This window comes from Vigna unguiculata, chromosome 6, assembly GCF_004118075.2.
Source record: "Vigna unguiculata cultivar IT97K-499-35 chromosome 6, ASM411807v1, whole genome shotgun sequence".
NCBI lineage: Eukaryota > Viridiplantae > Streptophyta > Magnoliopsida > Fabales > Fabaceae > Vigna > Vigna unguiculata.
The window spans coordinates 22,675,778-22,684,540 of record NC_040284.1 but is presented as its reverse complement, the minus strand read 5'-3'; positions in this window follow the sequence as shown (position 1 = coordinate 22,684,540).

Sequence of the window (8,763 nt, the reverse complement as noted above, 5' to 3'; positions counted from 1 at the left end):
TCAGCTCCTGGTTTTTTTTATTTTTTTTTTAAATTTTTTTAATTTTTAAAAAAAATTTTAAAATTTTTTAATTTCAAAAAAATGGTCCACGTGTCAAGTCACAGTTGTGCCACGTGTCAATTAGTGCCACGTGTCAGCTTGTGATAGTATTATTTTTTTTATTTAATTTAGTCCCTATATTTGTTATCTTTGTTCAATTTAGTCCCAATTTTTGTTCAAATAAATCAATTTTGTCCCTTTGAAATTGACACTAAATTTAATATCTTTTATACAAATTACATTAATATATTTTCTAAAATTGACATTTGAATTTATTATTTTTTAAATTTAATTATAAATTATTAAATTTAATTATAAATTATATAAATTCTTATATTTAACTGCTAAATAGAATATAATTATTTAAAATATTATAAGAATATAATTTTTTTTCTAATATTTGTATTCTAAAATATTTTTAAAATTAATATATACAAATCTTTTAAATATTCAAAATATTTTAGAAAAATAAACTAATATTTGTAAAAATAACATTTACATATAAAATATTTTTGATTTTAATATTTAAAATGCAATAAAAATATTAAATATTTTAAATTTAAATGTGAATTTTACAAATGTTAATATATATTTTTAAAATTTTAATAATTATATTTTAATAATATTTAAATAATTATATGCTATTTAACAATTGAATCTAAGAATTATATTCAATTAATAATTAAATATTATAATTTATAATTAAATTTAAAAAATAACTAATAATAATGTCAATTTTAAAAATTAAATAGTTTTATTTTAACAAATTTTGGGACTAAATTAAACAAAAATAACGAATATAGGGACTAAATTGAACAAAAATAACGAATATCAAAACTAAATTGAACAAAAATAAATAATACAACTACAAACTGACACGTGACACTAGCATTGACACGTAGCACAATTGTGACTTGACACGTGGACACTTTTTTTGAAAACTAAAAAATTTTAAAAAAATTTTAAAATAAAATTAAAAAAAAATAAAAAAAACCAGGAGCTGACACGTGACATGTACTACTGTTCAAAAACATTAACTATTTAGACACCGTTAGTGAAAATGACCAAATTGACCACAATTTGACGAAAATGATGACCTAATTGAACATAAAACGAAAATAAGGACCAAATTAAATAAAATCAACAAAAATAGAATCAAATATATATTTAAGAAAAAAAAACAAAATGTAAAAAATTGTGGTATTCATGATATCTTAAATATATATATATATATATATATATATATATATATATATTTAAAAACTACGAATATCTTTTTTATATATATCCAATAAATAACCGAACAAAGTTTTTAAATAGGACGAATAAAAGCTAGACATTACTTATATTCGATTTGACCATTTTTCATTTATTTATTTTGAATTGCTCTTTAATGATAACATAGTTTAGGAATTTTTTTAAACCACTTATATTTTCTAGTTTCTTAATCTTATAAACTGAATTCTAGTGATTTTAAAAATAAATTAACAGTACTTAGAAACAATCTTATATCATTATGAAATTATACATTATGAATTTGAAATTTAATGTACATTATCCATAATTGTCTCTATACATTTTAATTTTAATGATATAAGTAACCATTTATTTAATATGTCACACCGATTAAAATACTAGTTAAAAATTATAGATAACATTTTCTGAAATTTCCAAAAAATATGGATATTTTTTAATCAGGTAAGCAAAACTTTGAAACGAAACGTATCCTCATATTAATTTTTAAAGATAAAAAAAATGTTCCGTATGTACCTAAAATGTCAAATAACACATTCTTTAACTAAATTAATATAAATATTGATTTACAATTTAAGAAATAACACATTCTTCAACTAATTAATATAAATATTGATTTACAATTGAAGTATTCTTCTTAAAGACGGAATATTCCAATTTCGGTAACTGAAGATTTTTTTTCTTTTTCTCTAATCAAGTATGTAATAAAGTATTGACCTTTTTGAACGCGAATATTATTGATTAATTTTGGCGGGAAAATTTTGTCCTTTATGACATGATGAAGACAGTAACCTAACCAAAGCTGCACTTTATGTTGTCACGTGCTTTACTATGTGGTGGGGACAGTTTCATAGAGAAAAGAATATTCAGTTTTTTTTTTTCATTTCAATTTTTTCCATTTTTTCGTTTAGAGAACAATATTAAAATAAGGAAGGAGAATAATTACAATAACTATAAATATAATTAATTTTTAATATAATATATTATATAATAGAATTTTATTTATATTAATTTATTTAAATTTTATTAGTATTAATATAATTAATTATGTATTTATTTTTTAATAATAATTAATCATATTAATTTTTTAATAAGTATATGGGACTTATGTATAGTTAATCACATTTATTATTAACAGAGTTTAAATCAAATTAATACAATTAAAATATTATAATTTTTTATTATATAAAAATAAAAAATAAATTGTGTTAATATTTATAATAGTGGACATTTTTCTCGTAATGAAAGAAAAATTAATTGATTGTTATGTGCTCATAAATAATAACCTGATAACATAAATTCAGTGAAAATGTGTATTTGATTAGAATGTTCCAACTCAGATAATTTGTCAAGAATTTACAAGATGAACCTATAGCAGAAGATGTGGTTAATAATAATAATAATAATGATAATAATAATAATAATAGTAAATGATTGTATGGTTTTATTGTGAATGAGTGAATTGATTGATTTATGATATATGTCATTAGATGATAAAAGTAAAATTATGGGTTGTGCTATTGTTATTTTATGATGTGAATGAAAAATTGGTTGTGATTAAGGAACCATGTGAGAAGTGGGTATAACGGTTTGGATTTAATAGACTCATAGGACTAAATTTCAGTTAATAAGTAGTTATTTTTGTCGTGGAAATGAGAGAAAAATCATCTAGAATCACCGGTGCATACAGGTATATTTTACATAATTTTTATTTGGGTTAAATATGATTTTATCCTCAAATTTTAGTAAATTTTGTAGTTAGTTTATTTTTAAAATTTTATATCAATTTAGTCATTTATTTTTAGAAATACGTGGATTTAGTCCTTCTTATTAAATTTTGTTAAGTTTATTGACATTTTAAACATATTTTATGATAATATTTGAGTTAGCATTGAAACGAAAATGTGTCAAACAATGTAAACAATTCAAATACTATAATGAAATACGCTTGAAACGTCAGATAACTTAACACAATTTGGTTAAAATAACTAAATTCACGCATTTTTAAAGATGAAAGACTAAATTGGTCAAAAATTTTGAAGATAGACTAATTCTAAATTATACTGAAATTTGAGAGACCAAAAACATATTTAACCATTTTTTATTTTATACATACTCGTTGGGGGACCCAAACCACGATTGGGCATGAAATAAAAATTTTAAATCTAATGGTTTTAGAAGTTATACTCATTAAACGAGTCATAACTCACTGGGTGAGTTTAATAAGGCTTGGTCAATCGACGAGAGGAATTTCCTTGAGTGAGACTAAAACTAGAAACATAAGAACTCACGCTGCTTGAGGTTGTTAAGTGAGGGTTAGGTTTGTTGGGTGAAAATGTTAAGAGTTTTGCTCTAGGGGAGGTCATTGGGCCAGTTAAATCCTTGTTGAGTGAAAGGACATTCTTTTTAAATCCAGAGAGCTCTAGAGAACTAGTCATTAAGTGACCCATAGACTCTCGTTGAGTGAGTGTACCTCCTATAAGTAATCGTTGAGCGAGTAAAAAGAGTTACTGACACAAGCTTATTATTTAATAATGCTATTGTCTACTCTCGTTAGGCGTTCTAAATGGCGCTTAATGAGGGAGAAAGGATTTTGGAATGGAAAATGAGGTATTTTTTTAAAGAGAATGAGATAGCTATGAAGTATTTCCAAAGAGAAAATGCGTTATTATGTGACTTTAGGTGGTGTATTCAATACATGACTCCTTGACGAGATTATTCAAACTCTACTAAATATTTTAACTCACCTAAAGAAAGATATCCTGGTGGCGAAAGTCAATGGAGGTTCCTATAAAAAAATTTGGTATGAAAGAAAACCATTATGGCAGGCTATAGTGACTTAATCATGTTATGTGAAAAGAACCTAGTTCCTAATATATTTTGGACGAAATAGAGCCCGGGTGATAATTGTTAAAATGTAATGAGTATTACATGATAAATACAAAATATGTACGTATATTTATTTGTAATATGGTAGTTAGTTGCATGGTGAGCAATAATGTAATAGCTATTAGGGTCAATAATTATTAATGTATTTAATTTTTAATGTAATATATTGTGCATAACAATTTTAATTATATTAATTGATTTAATTAGTAATTTTGTATGATTTTTCTTTTGTTTTATATTTTTTATTAAGTTGAGTTCAATATTTTTTTTTAAAGACAATGGATCCCTCATGTTAAATCAAGGTTAATGGTGTTAAGAGATAGTTATCACATATGAGTCATACCTTTTTTTTCTCTCTCCAACATCTTATTTTTCATTGGATGACACAACTTCATCACCACCTTCTATGACAACACACACCACTATTTGATGTTGTTTTCAAGACTCTTGCCTCATAGTCATTGTTAGAACTCGCTCCTCATGCCTCCTTCATATCCAAGATTATTAGAGTTAAAATCATAGGTTCAGGTGATGACGAACAAGTTTGAATTGGTGATGTAAAGGTGGGTTAGGATTGGGAGGTCAAGTCGCACAAGAGCTCATGCTTTCACTTTTATTGCAACAATCCACTCCTTTCAATTTCTTCCATGTCTCGTTACCATAAGATCCAAGTCAACACAAATCAAATATGGGTTCAACCCAAATTTCAAAAAATAATTGGTAGTTATAATGGATACAAAACTTAATTTTTTTTAGTCTACTTTAGTGGGTGGGTCTCTGTGATTCAAACGGGCTGGCGTCACAAATGTATGAATTTTGAGAAGGGAATTAGGGATTTGTCCTTCATCCTGCCACTCCTATAACAACTGATGAGGTAGTGACTAACAGAAAAGGATTCGACGTGTGAGACTGAGTAAACATTATACTTTATGAAACATGTGCAAATTATACCTATTATGAAAAAAATATAAATAAATACATGGAGGTAAAATATCAAATCACTTATATTGTTCTCTATGAATCAAAGTTAAATTAGCTAACTTATCAGTAGAATGATTTTCTTCACGAAAAACGACATATGTATGTTTACAAAAATTCAAGAATCAATGTCATCTCCCTCTAAGACTCCAAAGAACCACTCATTGGTCCAAAAAAACATGACACACTGAAGAGGAATTACTCTCAAAATCAAAGCCTTTGATAATTCTCCCTCAAAGCATGCTCCAATGTGTAAATAATGTCCATAAATTTGGCATAAACTACTCACATATTCACCCCGACTTCTTCTAAATTTAACAACACATAAAGTCAAATCAGGACAATCCCTAATTACATTATCAATATTCACCATAAACCAATTGGTAGATATTTTATCAATAATTTATAATTAAGACCTTCTAACAGAAATAATTTATCAAGAATTTACAAAATAAACTTAATATTATTTTCATAAATAAATATTAAACAATCTTATAAAAAATGTTACAAAATTTAACTAAAGCTACAAGAGATAAAACTAGTTCACCGTATATAAAATCCACCTTATAAACTAATTTTATAAAATTGAATTATACTCTAATTCCTCGTCTTAATCGAAACATTCATTACCCACTAATACTCAATGATTTAAACATGTCGGCTACCCATTTGCAAGGATGGCCCTCTCACTGGATCCCATGTAAATACACATTAAATTATTGATATAAAATATTTATGAATTTCATTAGTGATTAATCTTGACTCTAGAAAATGTGAGATCATCTAATTCATTCGTAAGACTAATACAGTGAATATTCAAACATCTAAAGAATCACTCGAAAACTTTGCCTTCTTGAGAGTTAAAAAATTGCTTACGTGATGTTTACAAACACGAATTGAGATATTTCTTTTGTAATATTTTAAAGAAAAAGAAGAATCAGTATTGTGTAGTTGGATATGCTTGGATTGGATTCCAGCGGTGTTAATTGGTCCATTGGGGGCATAGTGGAAGTCATAAGACAACGATGGAGCACGGTCAAAACACGTCATGTGACCTCAAAAAGTATCAACCACAACATGACACTCTTTTTGTCACTATTTAATAATTATTTATAAAGATTAAATATCTTAATACTTTTTAAATATATATTTTTTAATTCAACCACATGTTAATTTTGTTTTTCTAATATGATATTTGAGTTGGTTATATAATTTATCATCTTTTAATAAAATTAGTGTAAAAGAAGAAAAAAGTACCAAATTTGTTGCCATTATCACTGACATCCTTTAATGTGTTATTTTGTTTTAAACTCTAATTTTTTTATCGCATAATATATCGTAGAAAAAAACATATTTAATGTTCACACAAAGATTTGTGTGAAATTTAGAGTAATTATTATAATAAATTATTGTTGTCAATTCTATCAAAATTAAGATTAACAGACAAATGTATCACATTTAAATAATTAATCATTTGAATATCTCATATTTGATAAATTTTTAACATTTTTCATTTAAATGTCAAGATGTAACAAATAAAAAAGTTAACATTATTAAATTAAAAAAATATTTATTTATTTATTTTTAAAATTTGAAACAAAAACGATCAATGATTTGGCTTTCAAATTTAAAAAAATATATTTAATATTTTATATAACGAAGAAAGTTGACACTCGTAAGGAAGTTTGCAAGAAAGTGACGATGAGGTTCCTCCCACATAATTGCTGAAATTTGACCTACTTTCCTTTCTGCTTTTTATTGTCGTCACCCCACACGAACCAGCCCAACTAACAAAACAACAACAATATAATAATAACAACACTCACTAATTCATTGCTCATGTCAATTTAAAACTTTTTTGTATCAATATACAAATATATAATTCCAAATATAAAAGAAAACATTTACTAAACAATTAAAATATCAGTAAATACTAATTTTTAAAACATTTTAATCGTGACCAAAATTAAAGCCAGAGAAGCATCGAGACGTTTTCTTAAAAGAAAAAGCTAAACTAAAATTTTAGTTTTAACTAAATATTTAAATTAACATTTTAACTATTTAAGAGTTTATTATTTTTAAAATTTATTTAAATTTTCTCTAAATTTTATACTAAATTATGAAGCTAATTCTTGATATTTTATTTTTCTCATTATATAACACTAGGAGGAATTAAGAAGGTGATGGAATAATTAAGATCCTTTACGATTCATGAAAGTTTATAATAAAGTAATCTTATTTCGACTCTATACCTTTTTCTATAGTATTTTTTGAATTTAAGTTGAAATTTTATATTTTATTAGTTTCTAAAGGTAAGAAAATGATATCGCATCAAAATCAATGCTTAATTATAACGTTTTAATTAATGTTTCTTTAGATGATTGAAGTTTTCCGAAATATAACTTTTTATGTACCGCTTACTTTGGAGTAATAGAAGTTTTTTTATGTCAGGTGTACTTCAACACCGAGACAAATTCATAGATGACTAAAAAGTTTAAAGAAGATATAAAAAAATAAAATGAATATTTTTTAAAGAGATAATGGTTTTTATAAAATAAAACTCCGTTAATTAATTTTTGGCTTAAATATATATTTGGTCTCTTTGATTTTATTCAATTTGGTCCCTATTTTCACTTTATGTTTAATTAGGTCCTCATTCTCGTTAAATTGTGGTCAATTTGGTCCTTTTCACTAACGGTGTTTAAATAGTTAACATTTTTGAACAGTACATGCCACGTGTCAGCTCCTATTTTTTTATTTTTTTTTTAAATTTTTTTAATTTTTTTTAATTTCAAAAAAAGTGTCCATGTGTCAAGTCATAATTGTGCCACGTGTCAGTTTCTGCTAGTATTATTATTTTTGTTCAATTTAGTCCTTATATTCGTTATTTTTGTTCAATTCAGTCTCTATATTCGTTATTTTTGTTTAATTTAGTCCCAAATTTTGTTAAAATAAAACCATTTAATTTTTAAAATTGACATTATTATTACTTATTTTTTAAATTTAATTATAAATTATAATATTTAATTATTAATTGAATATAATTTTTAGATTCAATTGTTAAATAGAATATAATTATTTAAATATAATTAAAATATAATTATTAAAATTTTAAAAATATATATTAACATTTGTAAAATTTACATTTAAATTTAAAATATTTAATATTTTTTATTGCATTTTAGATATTAAAATTGATTTATAAAAATGTTTTAAATATTCAAAATATTTTAGAAAAATAAACTAATATTTGTAAAATTAACATTTACATATAAAATATTTTAGATTTTAATTACATTAACATTTAATTATATTTAAATAATTATATTATATTTAACAATTGAATCTAAAAATTATATTCAATTAATTATTAAATATTATAATTTATAATTAAATTTAAAAAATAAGTAATAATAATTTCAATTTTAAAAATTAAATGGTTTTATTTGAACAAAATTTGGAACTAAATTAAACAAAAATAACGAATATAGGAACTGAATTGAACAAAAATAACGAATATAGGGACTAAATTGAACAAAAAAAATAATACTAGCAGAAACTGACACGTGGCACAATTGTGATTTGACACGTAGACACTTTTTT